At 32.6% G+C, this 24,344-nt stretch overlaps 1 long non-coding RNA gene across 2 annotated transcripts; it reads right to left on the reverse strand.

The window, feature by feature from the left end:
• Positions 1–267: 267 nt before the first annotated feature.
• LOC138706474 (uncharacterized) lies at positions 268–24,141 on the reverse strand. Of its 2 annotated transcripts, none has more exons than XR_011334012.1 (3): positions 23,992–24,141; positions 15,468–15,637; positions 268–803 (listed from the first exon to the last, which is right to left on the reverse strand). It is a non-coding gene; the product is annotated as an uncharacterized lncRNA (long non-coding RNA). The 2 variants fall into 2 exon arrangements; XR_011334013.1 differs by having other exon boundaries at positions 15,468–15,640; positions 23,992–24,136.
• Between the last annotated feature and the right edge of the window lie 203 nt (positions 24,142–24,344).

Genomic DNA, 24,344 nt, shown 5'->3' on the forward strand with positions numbered 1-24,344 from the left:
TAATGTTGAAAACTTTGAAATGTTTAAACAACAATTCAGTTGGGTAATCTTTCTGCTTTTTTAAACAAAATTTTAATACTTCTTTTCTGTAGTAAAATTAACGGATATAGGTTGGATTTATAAGTTCCACTTCAACCTATAATACCATACATAAATATAGATTGAAATAATACTAAATAAATTTACTTACTTATTTTCATCTTGTAGTTCATTACGTACAATTCTGTTCTTTAGCATAGACATAAATATATTTATTTTGAAACGTAATTCATATTTAAATATTATAATTCTTTATTATTTGACATATCTGTAAATTTTGCATGCATACAAACATGTGAATTTCTAGCTGAGGTTACAAAGTGACTCTTAAAATTGGTTATATTTTCATCTTCATATTTATACCTTCTCCAAACCACTTCAGTATGTTTACAAGTATATATCTTACATAACATTTACTACACTCACTAATAGCAGGTACATATCCAATGTTTACATTAAATACAGAAATAATAAAAACTGAGCACAATACACGAAAATAGTCATAAATATTTTGCAAGGATACATAATATATTTTATATATTTTTTTGCTTATATTAACATATTTTATAAAAATGATCTTCATAAACTACAGTAACATAATTTGGCTTTTGATATTTAAAAGCAATGAGATGATTGGTGGGAATAATACGTGACGATGTCTTCAGATTCAGGAAGCAGATTCAAAGCTACAGCTTATTTTGACGAAAGATTATAGCTGTGTATCATTTTCGCAGAGTATCACCGGTGAGCTTAATTTAATGGCCCTGGAACACACAGAACAAAAATATATTAATTTTAGCACCATAATGGGAAGTTTATAATAGTACATTATGCAACGAGCCTATAGTGATAGTAATTAAAACGTGAGTATGTCTGTTTATGAAACGAGCGCAAGCGAGTTTCATAATTTTCATACGAGCGTCTTAATTACCATTATAGGCAAGTTTCATACGACTTTTTATGCTCAACCATATTTCTAACTTGAAATTATTCAAAAATACCGGTATTCATTTTATTTGTATCTGACAGTAGATCGGAAGTGACCTTGTTCATAGCTCTTAAATTGTGAGATGTGCGCAGAAGCGAAAGTGTTGATTTTTTCCGAGGAACAATAATGTCATTGACCTTGATGTAATGTAACATGAACTAATTTTGATATAACCTGGAAATTGATTTAGAATTGAAAAACGAGATGATATATTGAATTTATTTGAATATTATTTACAATTAACGCTAATTATTATAGTAACAGAACATAATCTTCTGCGACAGTATTGGATTTCCAGCCTCCGTGACGTTTCCCTCGTTGCCTTTCGATTGCATATCCGAGAATAATCGAAAACCTGAACTTTAATGAATAGGTGTACTTTAATGCCATGCATTAAAGGACTGCTACCAGGTGTATAATTACTACATTTCGGCATGGTCGAGCATAATAGTATATCATGAAATTCGTTTATAATGTTTCACTTTAACACATGAGGCAATGCTCAAGGAACAAGCGAAGCGAGTTTCCTAATTCTGACGAATGAAATAACAGTATAACATTACAAACATGCCTGTTATTATTCGGTTGGGAAGCTTTTATCATCCAGTCCGCTGTCAAAAAATCTGAAAGTTAGAATTTATAAAACAGTTATATTACCGGTTGCTCAGTATGGTTATGAAACCTGGACTCTCACTTTGAGAGAGGAACATAGGTTCAGGGTGTTTGAGAATAAGGTGCTTAGGAAAATATTTGGGGCTAAGAGGAATGAAGTTACAGGAGAATGGAGAAAGTTACACAACGCAGAACTGCACGCATTGTATTCTTCACCTGACATAATTAGGAACATAAAATCCAGACGTTTGAGATGGGCAGGGTATGTAGCACGTATGGCCGAATCCATAGATGCATATAGAGGGTTAGTTGGGAGACCGGAGGAAAAAAGACCTTTGGGGAGGCCGAGACGTAAATGGGAGGATTATATTAAAATGGATTTGAGGGAGGTGGGATATGATGGTAGAGACTGGATTAATCTTGCACAGGATGGGGACCGATGGCGGGCTTGTGTGAGGGCGGCAACGAACCAGCGGGTTCCTTAAAAGCCATTTGTAAGTTTTAAGTAAATTAATAGGCTATGTCTCCAACCACATAGGCCTATGGGATATTAGCACAGACTAATGAACATATCTTCAAAGATTCAAAGGCAAGAAAAAAAAACGAAAATGACTTATAGTGGCGGTTATGCCCTTTAACATCAACCTGAGTGTAGGTTTCTGTTAATCCTCAGTCAAAAGCTAAGACGGAGTTTTACAAACACAAAAGATAATTTTACGAATGAGTATCATACAATATTTTTCTACGATAGCACAAATTGACATTAAATAAAAATTTCAAGTTGCAGAGATTATAAGATCATGATCTCATCACCCTCTAAACTCAGAACCTTTAAGAAATAAGTATCCATGGAATTACAACCCATTTTATTCGTGATCACGATTTCACGGCCTCTGAACTGGCCACAATTAACAAAGCGGTTAGGAAAAGTTGGATGCTATATCTTGTTCCAGTGAGTAGTAAAGATGTAACTTCAGAATAATAATGTAAATATCAATGTTAAATTTGTTGCTTATCTGTGTTACGTGTAATATTAAATTTACATCATGAAAGCTCGAGGTAATGCATTAATTTCTTATTGAGTGGAGTTCGTACATTGAATATTGCATTTTCTTTGGCAGTGCGTAAAGTGATTACTTACTATTTTACGCATCAGTGTTTTCAAGGCTCATTTTATCGCACTGAAAACAGTGGGTAAAATGCAACTTTACGCACTATCTTAGAAAAAATCATTTTACTTTAGAGAACACGAAAATAACAATCAGTACCTCATCTAAGGATCTGGTATATCTTATACATGAACAAAACTATATTCATACCATATTTTCAAATAATTTAAAGGGAGATATACAGGTTTGAGGAACAAAAAAGTCATTTTTCAATATATTTTTATATAAAGATTGGACATTTATCTTTATGCCAGTGAAGTAATTTTTACGATATGTACAATATTTTGGTAGATATGGCCATAAACGTAAGAGCTTGCGCTTATTTAGCTCTCCACACATAAGGTAAGTATATTTAACGCTCATTTCCCGTAAGTTGTATTTTTCAAAACCGTTTTTGTGGTAACTCGGTAAATTTTTAAGATACAGCAGTAACATTTTGCATGCAACTGTCTTTCATGCCTATGAACAAGACGAACTACACTTATTGCTGTAACATTTATACTTCGTTAAAAAAAATTACCTAAAAGCATTAAAAAATATATTTCTATTGTAGACGCTTCAACGATTGTAATTCATATTCTTTATCTGACATTCAGAGGTAAATAGAAAAAATAATGGCTCAGAAATAGTCTATTCATATTTGTGGACATTATCATAAAAACGGCACATCAGTGCACAAAAACGGCCACATTCTTGTTATAATATTTATTTATTTATTTATTTATTTATTTATTTATTTATTTATTTATTTATTTATTTATTTATGTATTTATATATTTATCTATCTGTCTGTCTGTCTGTGTCTGTCTGTCTATCTATCTATCTATCTATCTATCTATCTATCTATCTATCTATCTATCTATCTATCTATCTATCTATCTATCTATCTATCTATCTATCTATCTATCTATCTATCTATCTATCTATCTATCTATCTATCTATCTACCTATCTACCTATCTACCTATCTACCTATCTGTCTATCTGTCTATCTGTCTATCTGTCTATCTATCTATCTATCTATCTATCTATCTATCTATCTATCTATCTATCTATCTATCTATCTATCTATCTATCTATCTATCTATCTATCTATCTATCTATCTATCTATCTATCTACCTATCTACCTACCTACCTACCTACCTACCTACCTACCTACCTACCTATCTATCTATCTATCTATCTATCTATCTATCTATCTATCTATCTATCTATCTATCTATCTATCTATCTATCTATCTATCTATCTATCTATCTATCTATCTATCTATCTATCTATCTATCTATCTATCTATCTATCTATCTATCTATCTATCTATCTATCTAATCTATCTATCTATTTATGTCTATAACAGGGCAAAGCCCCAATTACAATAGACAGTACAGATATTTGTTTAAAAAACATAGAATTGCATATAACATGAAAAAATAATAAAATAATAATGGTGAAACTTTCAGTAAATCTGAAAATAGTCTATAATTGCAGAAGCAGTGAATACTGAACATGTCAAATTGGAAAGTGCAGGAGTCATTACTTGCTGAGAAAAAATATATATTGAATTTTCCTAATTTTTTAATGTTCAGCCCTGTATATCCCCCCTTAATACATCTGGTTTTATAGTATGAATTGCAGGCCAGACAGCTGATAGCTGGTCAGGCTGCTTTTGATAAGGCCGCATGGATGGAGGAAACTGGAGGTCAACTTTATGATTCAATTACGAGTAGTATGATGCACCGAAGTACATATGATATTTCCGTGCAGGAATTCTGCATTATCATATGATGAAAGATAGGTGGAGCGGAGAAAAATTCTCTTCGGCACCGGAACTCGATCCAATGAAACTCCCTCCCTCAGAACATGTTCAATATTCTCAAGATCGTAACGTATTTATTTTTTGTATTCGTTCCAGTATTGCCAAAAATCGAAAATAAAATACACTAATACACTTGAAGATGATGATGATGATGATGATGATGATGATGATAGAAGATTAAGGTAATAATAATAATAATAATAATAATAATAATAATAATAATAATTCGAATTCTGTCACAAAAGTTTAAAATTTAATTTGTTCTCGAAGTGTTTTAATATATTCTAGATTAATCATTTTATAGTTTGATCCAATAGCCTATTATGCAGTCAATATTGTAAGTGAAACTCATGGAGCTCTCTTGCCATGTGGTTAGCATGATACAATTTGGAAGTTTAAGATATCTCGGGAAAACCAAGATAAATGATATGCATTTAATATCTCTGGTATCCTCAAATTTTGCCATGGGTTTGTAACAACCTTCTGATATCAGTAATTCTGGAGAGAGACTGTATGACCAAAAGTTCGTTAATCCAATAAATTTAATCTCTGAACAACATGTTCAATATTCTTAATTTCATAACACATTTATTTTTTGCATTTATTCAAGTATTACAAAAATCGAAAATAAAATAATGATGATGATGATGATGACGACGACGATGATGATGATGATGATGATGATTATGATTACGACTATATGTTTAACGAAATCTAAAATCCAAAGATGCTCTTCAAAAGTTTATATTTACGCGTGCTTCACTAAATTAAGAGAGAGGAAAATGAAAGAATATTTACCCAGCATATACAGTTTGCAAGTTCAACCAAACGGTTTACGACACTCTCCTTTATAAGGACGCATTCCAGGAGGACATGTAGTCCTCACAATTTCTATTTGCTGTTCGTTACCCTCAACAACAGTTTCGGGGATCCGCGTTGGAAACCATATAGGTTTTGATTCCGAAATAGAAACGGAATATAGCAGAAATATAGCCATAATAACTAACACCAAAAATAGCTTTGTACACTTCACACAGCTAGCTGACATAGTGACGAATTGCTGATAATCGCAGTTCAAGTAATTGTCACAACACTTTTCGGTTCTCATAAAATTATTCACAAAATTATATAAATGAAACTACAACTTCACACTTGTCAGAAAAAAACAATTTTTATACGTAAATTCACAGAGTTAAACACTTGATAACTCAGGCAAAGTGAAGGCGTTTGATGGAATTTATATTACATTGGCAGACATGTTGCAACGAAGGCTATTTACTTTATCGAAATCTGCGGTGTTTCGGGATTGACGTCATTAATGCAAGAAGCCTATCAATGGTTGTATTAACCACAGTTCTTCAAGATACGGACGAAATACGGGTATTTCCCGGTAGTGGCTTTGTGGCGAAATTATGTATAATAATTTGTTTGTACTTATTTAGACTAGGCCTATAACAAAGAAGAAATCTTTACCAAGTTTGGAAGCAAATTGTTTCTCTTGGGACGTTAGTGTTCAGTGAAAGTAGCCTATGTATTTATTCGATCTGTCCGTATGTGATCCGCCCATCCTCAAGTAAACTCGCTTTTAATTCTCTAAATATAGAAAAAAAATATATTCAATTTCTTCAAATTATTTGTGAATGAAATAAAGGTTTTGTCTTCTAGTGTACCACAATAATACATTATGCAACGAGCCTATAATGAAGGTAATTAAGAAGCGAGTATGGATATTTATGAAACGAGCGCAAGCGAGTTTCATAATTTTCATTCGAGCTTCTTAATTACCATTATAGGCGAGTTTCATACGACTTTTTATGCTCGACCATATTTCTAACTTGATATTATTAATTTTCTTTGTATCTGACCATGACCAATGTCCCGTATGTTGTGAGATGTGCGCAGACGCGAAAGTATTGATTTTTTTCCGAGGAACAGATGTTCACATTGACCTTGCTAGGCCATAAGAACCTACAGAGATAACATTGAAATTAAATTAGACATTGAAAAACGAGATGACAAATTGAATTTATTTGAATATTATTTACAATTAACGCTAATTATTATAGTAACGGAACATAATCTTCTGCAACAGTATTGGATTTCCAGCCTCCGTGACTTTTCGCTAATTCTCTTTTGATTGCATATCCGAGAATAATCGATACTTGCGGTTTTATAACGGTAGAAAGCTGACCTGTCATTGGCTGAACAGTTGTAACCTGAGTCGTCATTGGCTGAAAGACCTGACCTTTAATGAGTAGGTGTACTTTAATGGCATGCATTAAAGGTCTGCTACCAGGTGTATAATTACTACATTTCGGCATGGTCGAGCATAAAAATGATAACATAATCAACTATTGAAGTATGTATTTTTTTCTCTTCCATAGGAACTAATGTATATCCTATATATCATTTTAATGTACTGAAGTACATATGATATTTCCATGCAGATATTCTGCGTCATCATACGATGAAAGATAATTTTTCTCCGTTCCATTACTCTTTCATCGTATGATGACGCAGAATATCTGCATGGAAAAATCCTATGTACTTCGGTACATTAAAATAATATATATGATATGCGTAAATCACTTCGTGATTTAAGACGGCGCTTATTCCGTCGGATCCCGGCCAACTAGTCACTCATAACGAGTGCACCTCAGCACATGTGTGAACTTAGTCCTACGTTCATAGACATCTATGACGTAGTGCAGAGGGCGGCCACTAGATGGAACCCAAGATTTGGAACTTAAACTGAGACGATTCTGTCCGACGCCGGGGTGGGTATCCGGTGTGGCTTAGTGGATAACGCATCAGCACGTAGAGATGAAAACCAGGGTTCAAATCCCGGCGCCGGAGAGAATTTTTCTCCGTTCCATTACTCTTTCATCGTATAATGTATATCCGTTACCATGGTTTTTCCTGAGCTATTTTAAACTTCCAAATTGTATCATGTTAACCACATGGCCAGAGAGTTTCATGAGTTTCACTTACAATATTGACTATATAAAGGACTAATGGATCAAATAAACAATAAAATGATGAATCTAAAATATATTTAAAAACTTCGAGAATAAATAACAAAGAAATATCAGTCAATAAACGTGATATATCATATCAACCTCTGATTGAGCTTTTGGCTGACATGTACATCTATTATCGGGCAGTACATCTCACTTGACGATATGTGTCAGAGGAAGAACAATTTTATTGTTGCAACATCTCAAATCTGGTTAGTGAAATATTTATAGTCAGCGATGTATATAATAGAATGAGAAAGAAACTAGCTATCCAATCCCATTATCTTCTGGCTTAGTTACCTAATAAGTATTGTCTTATATGTATCAGTGTGAGCTTGCAACTAATCTTCGGACTGCTGGCTACACAAAAACCTATATCGCCTGATAGATGTCACTACATTTTAATCTATATCAATTCACTTATTACTATAATCTAGTGGCAGAAAGCAATCGGAAAGAAAGGTGTTAGAGTAGTATTTGAGAAACTCGCCATTTTCTCTTGCTTTTAAATAAAAGGCCTTCATTTTTAGTAGAATATTTGTATTTATGTACATTATTCCCGGGCTGAAATTGGCTCATAGAACTGTATAAGAACAAATTCAATAGCTTGTAAGAAATCTCTGTATACGGAAAAACATCATCTCAAATATCACTTTGTCAGCAGAAATGTTTAAACGTGTAGGTCTAAATAGGAAATTCGTTATTTACTTTAGTGAAAAGCTTTCTTACTTACGTAGTCGTAATACTTTGTACTCGTTTATTCATAAGTAGGCGTTATGGCCTTAATTCTGTCAGTATAAATAAATAAGCAAATAAAATAAATTTAAAATATAGTAAACATTGTACATTAATAAACAATTTTAATCCTACGCAATTGTACATTATGTTAGGGAAAATTTAGTAATGCTAACAATAATAATAATAATAATAATAATAATAATAATAATAATAATAATAATACTATTTTGAATAAATTTTATTCAGCTTCCTCCAAGTGGAGGCTGCCTAGAAGACAAAGCTTACCATAAAATTGTTGTTTTTTTTTTTTTTGAGTAAATGTCCTGATGTACCTCAGTGGGTTGATTTTCGTACGTTTCCATCCTTACAGTTGGATCAATTATGAATCCGCTTGTTGATCTTGCCGGGATAGCGATGTTGATGATGATGATGATGATAATAATAATAATAATAATAATAATAATAATAATAATAATAATAATAATAATAATAATGACAAATGGAATAGTTAAACTTAAAAAAAATCCGAAGATATTGCAAATCTCGACACATTTCAAAAGAAGTATTCCTGATAATAAAATTGTAACTACTTTATACATATCAAATTTACAGTGCGAATACACAGCAAAAATATCAAAGAATGCGGATTTAACAATTAAAATTACACTACTTAAGTAGATCTCTGATGTGAAAACCTTTTCTATTAGCAACAGACGAAATTCCACTTAATCTTTAGGAAGTTCTTGAACGACTGAACACCAGTAACAACATATTAATGAGGAGGTTGTGCTGTTAACATGCAATATCGTCCAAAAATTCTTCAGAAACACAACTATACTTCGTTCCATAATGTATGACAGGAGTTGTAAATATTGCCGGCATTGGAGGAAAGAAGTAGCCTATAATTGCTATTCAAGCAATAGCATAAGTCTCATTCCACGCTTGTCTAGAAGTTGGGCGGGAGAAGAACGCTTCTGATCGCCAAACTTCAAGTGATGCGTAGAATGAGACCTCTGCCATTGGTTGAACAGCAATTATACTTCTCTCCTCCAATGCCGGCAATGTTTATATCTCCTGTCATACATTATGAAACGAAGTATAATTGCAAGCAGACATAGTAAATATATTGTACTCGCCAAACGTAGACGATCCCAGCTCAGAGGAAAGAAGTCAAAGAAGTCGCAACAACATGCTCTCTATGTTTATGTTATGCAGTTGCCCGCGTCCGATAACTGAATTGCTTTATAACAGCGTTGCCAAACATAGACGGCCTCAGTCCGAGTAGAGAGGAAAGCTTATCTTGCCGCAAGAGACAACTACTAACTTCTCTGTTAAAAAAAAAAAACACCGTACTTGCCTCAGCCCAGCGACTGGGCTAATTCAGAGTCATAATGTGACAACGCTGCATAACTAACAGTTATGCACCGTATGATTTATTATGTTTTGGTTAAGGCACAGTCAGCAGAGTGGTGTGAGTGAGGTAGTCTAAGCTTGGCGAGAACAATAAGTCACTGAACTTCGCTTCTGTCTATTAAAACTCGTGAAGTCATAGTTTGTGAAAACTCACCATGACGATATTTGTCAATAATAATAATAATAATAATAATAATAATAATAATAATAATAATAATAATAATCAAATAAAATCAATCAAATCAGAAATAAAATAAAACATAAATCTAATCGACATGAATATCGTACCCGAAGACAAAAGTCTACTTTTCCATTCATCGAGCCTAAATGTCATACAATTTCAGCCCTTAAACATGGTGCTAGTTTTGGCCCAAGACTTTATAATAAAATTACAAACCATTTTCCAAATTTGCAATATTTTAAAATTAAAGCTTTTAAAAAAGAAATTTATAAAATTATTCATGATATTAACAAATGTACTTTTTTATCTTTTATTTCTGTCGACTATATTCATGTTTTTATTGATTTCTGTCTGATTGTCAATTTATATTAAATGTGTTTTTCTCTCTCTCTCTTTTTATTTATTTTTTTTTCTTTTGCTCTTGTGTGTTACTTATTGGTTTGAATTAAGTTACTTACTGTAGTTAGTAAACTGTCCTTGTAAATTTTATGTTATTGGCTAAGACCACACCGTACACGAGCCTGGCTCTTACGGTAGTGGCTAGAAACATTTTTGTTTCATAAATTTTAATTTGTACTCGCTAGCTAGCGAGTTAAATAAATTAAAAGGAAGTCTATAGTTAAAAAAATAATAGAAAAAAAATAATAATAGAGATAGAGACTGGAACAGGCTGTATAGTAGAAAGGCAGAATAATAATAATAATAATAATAATAATAATAATAATAATAATAATAATAATAATAATAATAATAATAATAATAATAATAAAACAAAATCAATCAAATCAGAAATCAAATAAAAACATAAATCTAATCGACATGAATATCGTACTCGAAGACAAAAGTCTACTTTCCCATTGATTGTGCCTAAATGTCATATACAAGTTCAGCTCTTAAACATGGTGCTAGTTTGGGCCCAAGACTTTATAATAAAATTACAAACCACTTTCCAAATTTGAAATATTTTAAAATTGAAGCTTTTAAAATAGAAATTTATAAAATTATTCATGATATATACTGTAATATTAACAAATGTACTTTTTTATCTTTTATTTCTGTCGACTATATTCATGTTTTTATTGATTTCTGTCTGTCTGATTATCAATTTATATTAAATGTGTTTTTCTCTCTTTTTTGTTTTGCTCTTATGTGTTGTTTATTGGTTTGAATTAAGTTACTGTATTTAGTAAACTGTCCTTGTAAATTTTATGTTATATTATTGGCTAAGATCACACCGTACACGAGCCTGGCTCTTACGGTAGTGGCTAGAAACATTTTTGTTTTATAATTTTAATTTGTACTCACTAGCTAGCTAGCTAGTTGAATAAATTAAAAGGAAATCTATAGTTAAAAAAATAATATAAAAAATAATAGAGATAGAGTCTGGAACAGGCTGTATGGTAGAAAGACAGAATAATAATAACAATAATAATAATAATAATAATAATAATAATAATAATAATAACAGAGATAGTATAGGGAAGAAATAAAATAAGTGCAACTGAAATACGATAGTGATTACCTTTTATCTTGAAGGCCCCTTCCAAACTTTTGTCTACATTTCCCATGGTGACAACGCTGGCCTTCAGGACAAGTCTTCACTGTCACTATCGGTTTCGGAGTGATAGGCCTGGGGTGTGTATAATCAGGGAACTGAACGGGATACGCGTTCACACTTGTGTCAAATTGCATTACTACTGTCAGAACTAGAGCAGCGGCCAGAATAATATGCCAGAAACAACTTGTAGACGACTTAACCATAGTTACCCAAGTTCAGTTTCTACATTCGCTATTTTAATTTCGACTTCAAGCTCACTACAGAACTGTTGAAACGATAAATGAGTCGTTGCACAAGAACATTCACACCCAACTACGATATCTCATGCAAAACAAGGGATCGAGTAGTTTCTGATAATAATACAGAGGTGTTCAAAATAAAAATGCTGGACAGGAAGTTCGAATTATCGACAGAGGTTCGACATTTGCGAAGTAATGTGTTTACAACTCTTTATCAAATTCAGTCATTTACCGCACTTCGGTCAGACTTACGAAAAGAATGTTGCACAGTTCTTCCGGGTAGTGGGTTTGCGGTGTAAAACCAACCCATTTCGTGCGCACAGGATGTTTATGCTACCGGTACGCGTGTAATTAAGGTTTTAATTAGCGGAAATGCACAGTGAATTTCGAATACGAAACACCTTATCATTTTACACATATTATGCTAACAAAAGAATAGGGTTCTCCGCTATTACCTACTATGTAGCATTTGCACCTAAAAATCGGGTTTGATTCCCTGTAATAATAATAATAATAATAATAATAATAATAATAATAATAATAATAATAATAATCCGTAGCCCTACAGGCCGTGAAGGGCCTAGACCAACCAACCGGCTGTTGGCCTCACGCCCACATGCTGAAGCAGAGGTGGACGATCATCCAACCAGAATGAAGGTATCGTGTGGTTAGCACGATGATACTCCCAACTGTTTGAATCCCTGTAAGCAAGTAAAAAATTATCTACCACCGTTAATGGCTGTCTCTCCCGCTTTAAATTTGTTCTTGTAGACTTAAAATACATCCCTGCTCGAGGTTCTAGCTGATATGTACATCTAATCAGGCAGTACATCTCACTAGACGATATATAGGAAGAACAATTGTTTGTATGAATCTGAAGTCTGACTAGTGTAATATGTAGCTATTCGGCGATGTATGCAATGGAGGGGGAAAGGAACTGGCCTCCGTACTCCATTATCTCTTGGCTCAGTTTCCTCATAAGTTGTGTCTTGTTGGTATCACTTGTAAGGTTCCGACCTGTATTCGGACAGTTGACTAAACAACAACAAAACAGACTTAAAATATCATCATGCATTTTACTGCCCACTTGGCGAAGAATTATTGTTTCCTGTGAATGTTCAGTATTAAGAATCTTGTTCAGCAGCAGAAAGTTTCAGTGCTTTGCATAATCTTAATAGAAATAACTAGTCAGAGACTGTCGGACGATATAAAAATTCAAATTTAAATTAAAGAATCACATTCTAGTTCATGAAATTGCTTATTGAACACCTGACATTGCGCAACTAAGGCTTAACCCATGACATATAACAAATATTGTAACTATGCTGTTGTAAAATTGACAATTAATATGTAATGTATTATTATTACTATTATTATTATTATCATTACTATCTTTGCTTTTCTTTTTCTTCTTATATTAGCTCGATGAGAGGTTTATAGTGAACCCTGTTGACTCTCTATAGGGCTTTAATTTAATTTATATTATTGTCATCAGTCTATTTTTTTGTATTTATATGTGCTATCTTGTAGGATGGAAGAGAAGGCCTTATGGCCTTAATCCTGTCAGATTAAATAAATGAATATTATTATTATTATTATTATTATTATTATTATTATTATTATTATTATTATTATCACCATCATCATCATCATCATCATCACCAGTTATCACTATCATCATTGCTATCTTTGTCTTCCTTTCTTTTTTTTCTTTTTTTGTATTAGCTTGATGAGAGGTATATAGTGAACCCTGTTGACCCTCTATAGAGCTTTAATTTAATTTGTATTATTATCATCAGTGTTTCTGTTTTTTTTATTTATGTGTGCTATCTGGTAGGATGGAAGAGAAGGCCTTTTGACCTTAATCCTGTCAGATTAAATAAATAAATATTATTATATTATTATTATTATTATTATTATTATTATTATTATTATTATTATTATTATTATTACTAATATTACGACTATTACTATTATTACTATTGCTATTATTATTACTATTATTATTACTATTATTATTATTAATTATTATTAATTATTAACTCCAAGAACAGTTACGTCAAAATTTGGATTTGTTCACTGTTCCCTACCCCGTCGCAATCTAAACTTGCAATTTCTTTCAACTTCTATCATTATTTCCGAGTCTTCATTCTAAATAGTGCAGCGATTCTCTTTTAAGCAGAACCCGGATTATTACGCGTTTACAATACTTAAATCGGTAGGTAAAAAGACAATTAAAAGCATGACAAAGGCACTGTAAATAAAAAAAAAACAATTAAAATCACACTAATTATTGAGACTATTTACAAAATATTGGGTTGATGTAAAGCTTATTCTAAAAAGAGGAACTCGACGCGACGAAGGGTGACAATTCTACACAGAAATTTATTCTTCAAAGCTATTCCGCGTCACGCCATCTATTATCTGACGAAATTCGACGTTCGATTTTTTTTTCTGCGCTTTGTATAGGTTAAAAAGTGCGGATAACGCGGACATCTTTATTTTATACGACACATTGGGAAACTGTATATGCCTCCAAATAGTGAAGATGATATTTCAAAGCAATGTGGTTGGTTATATTTGAAAGAACAAAACGGAAGATAAGAATGTGATGATATTAGAAAATACCAAACAGAAAAAGGGATTGTGTTCAGCATATTACAAGAATAATAATAATAATAATAATAATAATAATAATAATAATAATAATAATAATAATAATAATAATAATAATAATAATAATAATGTTTTATTTTCGCTGGCAGAGTTAAGGCCATAAGGCCTTCTCTTCCACTCAACCAGCCTTAATCAATACAATACATAAATTTAAATTACAAATATTTTCACTACACTTAAAAGGTTCTCCAGCAATAATCTTCACTACACATTTATTTAAATTTAGATAAATCTATAAGGTAAAGTAGTAACTTAATTTATGAGCTAATTTAATTCAATGAATTATAATTAATTTAATATTTGAGATAGCTAGTAAAATGATGAAAATGAATTTAATATAAGCTTACTAGGACTATGTTACAGGGAATATATATATATATATATATATATATATATATATATTTCTATTTCTATAATGAGAATATTTATGTAATTGCCATTAGAGGTTTTGTAAATTAAAGATAATAATAATAAGAATGGACAGATGTTAGTTTCATTATAAGTAACAAATATTAATCAGCAATTCATCTGTTAAGTAAGAATTTATGTAATTTTGACCTAAATGAAGCTATTGTCCAACAACCCCTTATATCACTCGGAAGCGAGTTCCAATTTCTAGCAACTGAAACTGGGTAGTCAAAGATTAGCAAACCATTAATTAAACAAATGAGAGAAATTTGAGACCGAGGAAAAGATAAGGAGTGGAAAAAGGAATGTATGATAGATTTCGATCAGCCTTACATTTGATGATGATGATGATGATGATGATGATGATGATGATGATGATGATGATGATGATGATGATGATGATGATGATGATGACGACCAATGCGTTGTAATTCGATAAAAGCTGTAATTAACCCTACACGTGTCATCTAACACTAAGAAACCGAGAGTGAGTAAATGTATCATTTAAAAGCAGCTCACATCATCCTCACTCTGCATATGCAACCATTCAAACCCCGAAATCGATTGGCCGTAAATATTTGTACTGGAAATCCTGGTGCGATGTGTGAAACCTACCGTAGAGCTGGCGGACCTAAACGCAACGTCCCCTCACACGCCGACACCATTGCTTCCTCCTGCTAGCTAGACCTCCTAAAACAACCTTAGGGCGGGCGTGCAGAAGCGGTAGAGCCAACGCTAAAATCAGCAACACCAACCAGTACCTGCACCTCATTGCCTTCTTGCGACTGCTAGAACATAGAACACGTGATACCACAAATGCAGCCGTTACAGGCACAAAATAAGCAACGCACAACAGGAAGCTCATGCATACTGGTCATAATGATTACCAGGGTGCGGATTTTTTTTTACATCCTTTGCAACGTCCGTAAGTATAAAAATCCTGGGTACGAGCTACTGGTTACAGAATTGTATAGTTTATAACGTCATTTTTGGTCATTTTTCGCTGTTTTAATCTATTAAGTTATTTTTTTTGAGGGCATTTTTGATCATTTTTTGCGAATTTTTATTAAATTTTAAGTTGATTGTTTTAGTCCTTGAAGCTAAAGACTTCAATGACGAACTAAAATTTCCCAATATATGAAAATTTGCAAAATTGGTATCGACACTACCACATTCAAATGCGGAATCTGAAAGGATTTTCTCGATAGGCCTACTAGTAAGTGATGTCAAAAGGAAGAAGAGAAATTGTATAGAACATGAAGCTCTCGGCTGAGTTGTTGCACGCTCTGCCTTCCAAACAAAAGAATTGAACTGGAGCTCCTTTGAAGTCACTAACGTTCAACTTCTCAATGCATAATAATGCTCTCGCCGACAACCGCCGATCGTTCACATTCCAGAATATCCGGATGTAGCCTTCTATTGCAATGGACAGGAGATCTGGTTTAAGGTAGAATTGTATAGGGTTGTTTATTTTTAGGTCTTTTTCAGCATTTTAGATCATTTTTTACTATTTTTGGGTAATTTTATAGGTGATTTTTAGGTTTTTTTGTCATCAAAATCCGCGCCCTGATGATTACAATACGTACGCACATATGTACACTGGCGTTGAAAGATATCTGACCTACAATTTTCTTATCTATTAGTTGGGGTCAAATAATTTTGAACAACAGTTCGCATGCATACATACGTACGTACATACATACATACATACATACATACATACATACATACATACATACATACATGCATGCATACATACATACATACTGTACATACATACATAACATACATACATAACATACATACATACATACATACATACATACATATATACATATATGTATGTATATATATTTTTTTTCCCCTTATGTTATGTAACTGATTTTGATAATTTGTAATTTTATACTTTAATTTTTTATTCTCCTTATAATATGTATCTGATCTTGATTATTTGTAATTTTCCATTATATTTTATGTAATTTCTAAAGTATCTTGTTTTGTGTTGTTTTGTAATCTATCATATAATTTTGTATTTCATGTAATATTATTGAAACCTGGTTTAGTGGAAGAGAAGGCCTTATGGCCTTAACTCTGCCAGGCAAAATAAAATTACTACTACTTCTACTACTATAAAGTTCGCTTACACGATCATAAAATCGTAGATCAGATATCTTTAAACGTCAGTGTACCTCTGAAAGCAGTTTGTTCTTGGATACATGTACTCGTATTACGAACATCGACAGAGGTAAAGTTACCCCAGGGGCAGGTATTTATGGAGATTAATTTTATCATTTGTGTTTTTTGTTATTGGTATCGGCGGACACTATTGGAGATTGATTTGTACTCTTGGCGGAGATTATTGGAAATTTTGGAAAATACAATTATTTTGGAATTGGAGTATTAACTCAGTTTAAATATTACTTTCCAAATAATTAACATTGAAGGTTCGTTGGATTCTGGTAAAGGTGCGTTTTGGCAATATATGTTGGATTGAGACTGTATTTAACACACATTCATTAAATACGAAAAAAAATTTGCAGCCCTCAAATTAACACTTTCAAATTATTAGCGAAATGTTGAATCCTCTGCTTTTGAGTTCAGTAATATAATCAGAATACCTGGAATACCATGTAATGTAGCTACTTGCATATATGACCAATTCAGGTGAAAAAATAATTGGAAGAAAAACTCAGAATATGAAATTCGCTATAAAATGACACAATAGTAGGTCTAATAATTCGCGAATGTGTTCATATTTCGCTATTAGAACTCTATTCGCGATTTGTCGCGATTTTTTTATCTGCATATTATCAATCAGAATTACTTAATTCGTGAAGATTAGTAAAAATCTATTGTATATCTATTATGTCGTGATTTTCGCGATCTCCATAAATACCCGGCCCTGGTTATCCCTATTATTGACCACGAAGGCCCACAGAGCATCTGGAGTCTAGGATATCCACATTTGCAGACTGTAGCAATGGCGATGTTAGTCCTACAAACTTGATGTCATTCAAACTTGCAAAGTTTCTGTTAGAGGCTGAGTCGAACCCAGGACCATAATGCAGCGGAAGGACTGTGCCAATTGGAAAAATCTATAACGCTATTCTTTAAACAAATCCGCGACCTTCGACTTCGTAGCGTACCGCCTTAATCTCAATGCAGCATCAGTCATTTTTCTTTTTAGTTGATTCGAAATTGTAACAGTAGATGGCATATGCGTATTAAGCAGTTATATTGGTAGGATGGAACTGTTTCTGGCCCATTGCAACGACCCGTCCTCGCCGTCTTAGGATTCATAATTACACCAACAAAAAATCATACATTATCGTCAGCGCCATTCCATTACTCATTCTGCTAATTGTAGACGCCGTTAAGGCATATTGGAAGCAAGTAAGTAGAGACGTCACGACTTGCTTTGGCATCAGAAAAAATGGTATGGCCAACATCATTCTCTGGCAGTCATTCACCCCGAAAGGAGCTCGGCACTGAGTTTTATTGCGATTGAATGAACCTTATGGGGACACTCATTCATCCATAGTGTTCTGTCCAAGGGCAGGTCTTTCACTGCAAATCCAGCATTCTCCAGTCTTTCCTATTTTCTGCCTTCCTCTTTGTCTCCGCATATGATCCATATATCTTAATGTCGTCCATCATCTGATATCTTCTGCCACAAATTCTTCTCCCGTTCACCATTCCTTCCAGTACATCCTTCAAAAGGCAGTTTCCACGTTTGCAGTTTTTCTTGTGAAAGTAAATGCGGTAGCTTCCCGTTGCTTTTCGCACACTACTCTCAAGTGGACACTATTGTGAAATAATGATGAAAAATTAAGAAAATCCACTTAAAAATTTAGTGTGACTCTCTATTTAGACTGAGCTCAAAAAGCTAATTAATTATATTCCCATGACTATTTTCAGGCTTCCGAGCCAATATGAATTAATAATTTTGAAAACTTAGTCGCAAGAAGCCTTTTTTGTGACATCAATATAAAATATATTTTTAAAATATAATTTCAGAACTATTAGCCCTAATGGCATCAAATTTTGTAAACATGAGAATATTGTAGGAATGTTTATGTTGGTTAAAATTAATAAATTTTGGATAAAAAGTTTGTTGATTTCCACAATAAGTAACTAGGATTATTTTTTTCAGTTTACAATATTTAAAACTGGAATGGCAATTTTTTATTTATTTTTTAATTTAATCATATTTTTTGTTATTTTTTTTTTTTCGTCGGTATCATTTTTCCCGAAAATATTTGTCAGAACTCGATGAAAATGTTATACACATTGCTTGGGCCTATTAGTAGTTTCACATTTTAGATTAAAGTTTTTTGACATGAAGTCTTAATAATTGTTTTTAATTAATTAATTAACATAATGACAGCCATAACCGTGATTAAATGAAAAATAATAATTACGATTTTATGTCAAAAACTCTTGCACTTAAAACATCAAACTACTCATAAATGATGTGTATAAAAATTTTCATAAAGTTCTAACAAATAGTTTCTGAGAAAATGACACCAGACGAAAAAGAAAACACAATTTTCACACATCTACGCACTGTACTACAAATGTGGATGAACTCCTAATGCAAATATTTATTCAATTATGATTACGTTAGTATCTAAACATTTTAGTTTTTTTCTTCACATAACAGACATCAATTTTTCGAATTAAAAATGAATACACAAACTTTATCATTAGAGTTAAGGGCAATGAGAGTATGTGTACACAAAATTATTATTCAGAACCTTTCGTAATTTCTAAAAAGAAGTTACTTAATTGGTCAGTTTTTATCATTATATATTCTTTAATTAATATTTAAAAATATCTACTTTAACAACTACCATGTGTTCAATTTTGAATGTAAGTTTCCGGCAATTGTTTTTGAGGTCATAATCACAGAGGGAGTTTAATCCTCAAGGCATATAATCGATTTACATACGCCATGTCTGTTGTTGACATTGAGTAGTTCTTTTGTTTTGTCAACAGATGAATGCAGCCGTGGTTCAAAAACATGAAATAAATTAACAACTACCATGTGTTCAATTTTGAATGTAAGTTTCCGGCAATTGTTTTTGAGGTCATAATCACAGAGGGAGTTTAATCCTCAAGGCATATAATCGATTTACATACGCCATGTCTGTTGTTGACATTGAGTAGTTCTTTTGTTTTGTCAACAGATGAATGCAGCCGTGTTTCAAAAACATGAAATAAATATCATCCATATAATTATTAGAACCAAACTTCATTTAGCTATTTTAAATTTTTTAAAGAGCGAAATGAATATTACACCAGAGCATTACAAATTTATTCTTGAAATTTACTTCTGCACAAGAGTTTTAATTAGATAGCAGTTTCATTATGATGTTGGTTATTGTGCGAATGAATTTCTGGTCAATTGGCTACATTCCAGCAATTTGCTCGCAGAAACCTTCTCGGTATTGTTAACATGTAATGTCAGTATTTTCTTGTTCATGTGACAAAATAATATTTTTTTAAAGCGATCTTAATTAAGAAAATTAAAATATTAAGTGCTAAACTCAACATTCGAATTTATCACCTGTAAAATCGACTTTCTTTGGTTAGGTTCGGTAAAAAAACATTTGATGTCGTGGATGTGCAGACAAGTACCGGAATCTCCCATTCAAAATTGTACATAGGATACTATCTTAAAATTAGTATGTTTATTTGTTACACTGTTGTAATCGTGTGGGAAACTTTTAATGACAATCCATGCAGGAGTTGATGAAGTATGATTAAGTTACACCCATAAGTCATTCTAACTAGGATTCACACTGCTTAGATCGTGTTTCACGAAAGTACAAATTACAAATTACGGAAGAAAAAGTTACAAATTTACAGATTTTTGTGTTTCACAAAGATACTCTTGTAAATTTGTAAGTGACGCAGAAAATAACAAGCACCAGGCCATGATCTTAAAGATTCAATTGGCATCTACTTACAGTTTTACAAAAGCTGTATGATAAAAGTTTACAAACATTGTAACAAATTGTTACGCTACTCTTGGCGTGGGTAAATAGCTGAATTATTGTAGTTTTCATTATTTATTTTTTGGCTCAGGTGTGTGCTGTAAAAATAAAAACATGTATTCATCTTCTGGTGATGAAAAAATTGAGATTTATCAATATAATCGCCATAGAAAAACATTTCGAGAAACAATTGAAGGGTTTAGAGTCATAGTGGGCCAAGCGCCACTTATTAAAAATGGAGAAAGTAAGGGTTAAAGTTAAGTGAATATCATAGTTTAATGAGGATTGACATATCATTTAGTTTTAATGTGCATACTTTATATACGTGCTACATGTTTCCATTGAATTATGGTAATAACTTCATTTTAACCCTTGTTTTCTACGGTTTTAGTAAATGGCGCTTCGCCCTATGGTTCTGAACCCTTCAATTATTGTTGAATTGGAAGTTTAGTGGAGATGAATCAGAGAGCCAGAATTATTCATGAGAAATTTGAACTCCTACTAAATGATAGGTATAGGTGTTGCATTTACTATTAATTGTGCAGAACAGTTATTATATCGATGTAGGATATGTGTAGCCCTAATTATAAATATACATCTTAAAACATATATAAAAACATCAATTTATATTACATATTAATACACCGGTAGATTTTAAGACTATAGCAGACGTATAAGTGACTTACAAAAAAATCTAAATCTATTTTTATTACTAGGAAAGTCATATTCTATTCTGTTGCTGTGTGAATGAATTTCTCGTCAATTGGCTACATTCCAGCAATTTGCTCCAAGAAACCTTCTCAAGATTGTTACCACGTAATTTTACGTGGTTATTGATATTTTATTGATATTAACTTCATCAATGAATTTTGAAAATGTATTATCTATATTATGTAAACCAAAGACTAATATACAGGGTGAATCGTAAGTGATGTCATTAATTTTAGGGGATTACTCTTAGGGATACTTCAAACAAAAAACGTTAAATACAATTTTTCTCGTTTTTTCTTCCTTTTTAAAGATAAAAATTGTGTTATATAAAATAATTCATAGCATGTTTTGAGAAACCCATTTTAATTCTGCAAAGGAATCTTATAATGTTACTTTTGTTCGGATGAAATTTCTGAACATCTGAAGGCCAAAACTAAAATTCTTTCTATAATTTATTATCATAATACACTGCTCTCTTAAATTGACTGAGCATATTGGAAATTAAATAAATGCTTTTCACAAAACACTCTATGAATAATTTCATATAAAACAATTTCTACCTAGAAAAGGAAGCAAAAACGATAAAAATTGTATTAACATTTTTTGTTTGAAATATCTCAAAGAATAACCGTCTGAAATTAATTGCATTACTTACGGTTTACTCTGTAGAAATCAGTCGTGGTCTACCTTTCATAAATCACTGTCACAATTGGACGGAGTTACGCAATAATAGACCAACTGCCAAAAACCTGTTTTCGAGATATTGATCATTGAAATAAATCTGGTTATTATTAAACATTTTATGCAAGGAGTAACATTCCTACTATTACAAAAAATGGGCAGGGCATAGTTGCGCCCCATGGTCAGATAAGATGCAGCAGATAAAAAAGGGTCCCTGTTTTGTGGGCATAGTTGCGCCCCGTTCCCATCAGGTAGAGAAAGGCGCATGGCATAGTTTCGCCCCGATGAAATAGGTAGAGAAAAAGGCACTACGGAAACTCGAGTCTCATAATCAACCAGCCTTATTGATTTCTTATTCGATTTAATATTTATTAAAATGAACACAATGAAGTTGACAGTACTTTATTAACTGTTTTTCCACTATTTATGCAGTGATTATCAATTGCCTACTGTTAAAATGAACACCATGAAGTTGGCAGTACTTTATTAACTGTTTTTCTACTGTTTATGCAGTGATTATGAATAGTCTACCGTTGAAATGAACACCATGAAGTTGGCAGTACTTTATTAACAGACATAATTATTCAAATAAGTGAGCCGTTGGAATATGGGGCCTTAGCAGTCTTGACATTTTATTAGTGATTTTCACACCGTCTGTGGCGTATAGTGAGGTTAATTTAAAATGAATGTTAAGTTTAGTGAAAAGGGTAAAGAGTTAATAATTCACAATGGTTCTAAGTTTCAATTTTCGAAACTCTGTACCGTAGGGTTAAGATATCAATGCACAAACAAAAAATGCAGTTCATTTATTGTGTGTGATCAATAAAAAAGTGTTATTTTAAATAGCAAAATTGATCATATGCTAGGCCTACCTGATTTCAATGCAGCTATCACTGTAATATTTCTAAGTAATTTATTTATTTTATGACAATCACTTTCGTGTGTACTATGCCCATCGGGGCGCAACTATGCCATGTCCCTTCTGCTACCTGGTTTCTTCGGGGAGCAACTATGCCATGTCCCTTCTGCTACCTGGTTTCTTCGGGGCGCAACTATGCCATGTCCCTTTTGCTACCTGGTTTCTTCGGGGAGCAATTATGCCATGCCTAGGTCTCCCAATTGACCGCGGGGCGCAACTATGCCAAACCGCAAAAAATAGCTAAAGTACTAAAAAAAAGGCCAACTGATTTTTAATAACAGACCAGGAGTTGATTTAATATTGCAAAGCGAAATAAATAAATGAATTTTCTGCAATATATGAATTTTGCTTATAAATAGCAGCAAAAGACAGATATTGCATTCTTGATTTTATCCGAGTTAAATAATCCAGCCAATAATAGATTTTTGCAAATATCCTATTTTTTTTAAATTGTCGGTTGGTGTATTGTTGCGTATCTCCGTCCAATTACAAGATTATTTTCGAATGTGTTGTGAAATATATTTTACTGTAATTTGTAGCTACAGGACTACTTCCTGTAAATTTGTACATTTGTAATTTGTACTTTTGTGAAATAGGTCCTGCCTGGTGTCCTTAAATCCACTGGCAGTACACAGAACACGTTTAATTGATACAATATTAGTGACAATCCTGAAGATAAAAACTTGTCTCAGACTTTACTGAGCTCAGCAGAACGTGAATAGAAATCTGTTACTATTTTGATGAGAGTCTTTAATGTTCAGGTTCGATTTTTGAACTCCGTAACAAAACAGAAACAATAAAGCGCCCCGTAGCCATACCCCGTACTCACACACAGTTTGGACACAAACAAGCACTTCACCACCGGACAACAGATCGAGGCGGACTGGCTGGAAAGTTTCTTGAAAGCGTAACGATGTAGACTACTTGAGCACAGGATGCAAGACATTGTCATTGAGACGTGAGCCTCTTGACTTCCATCAGGCGTAATAGCCCCGCTCCCTCGATATTGGGCAATCTTATCACCCTTGCTTATTTCTTAGTTAAATCGTTTTCTTTGTTGCATCATTTGACACTGTGGTACCAGGACGATTAGCATTGTATTATTTCTGTGGCTGTGCCAAATTGTCATACTCAAGTACGGACAGAACAAAAACAGTATTTGCGTGCTTAAATTACTTCCCG

The sequence above is a fragment of the Periplaneta americana genome, chromosome 9, assembly GCF_040183065.1.
Source record: "Periplaneta americana isolate PAMFEO1 chromosome 9, P.americana_PAMFEO1_priV1, whole genome shotgun sequence".
Lineage (NCBI taxonomy): Eukaryota > Metazoa > Arthropoda > Insecta > Blattodea > Blattidae > Periplaneta > Periplaneta americana.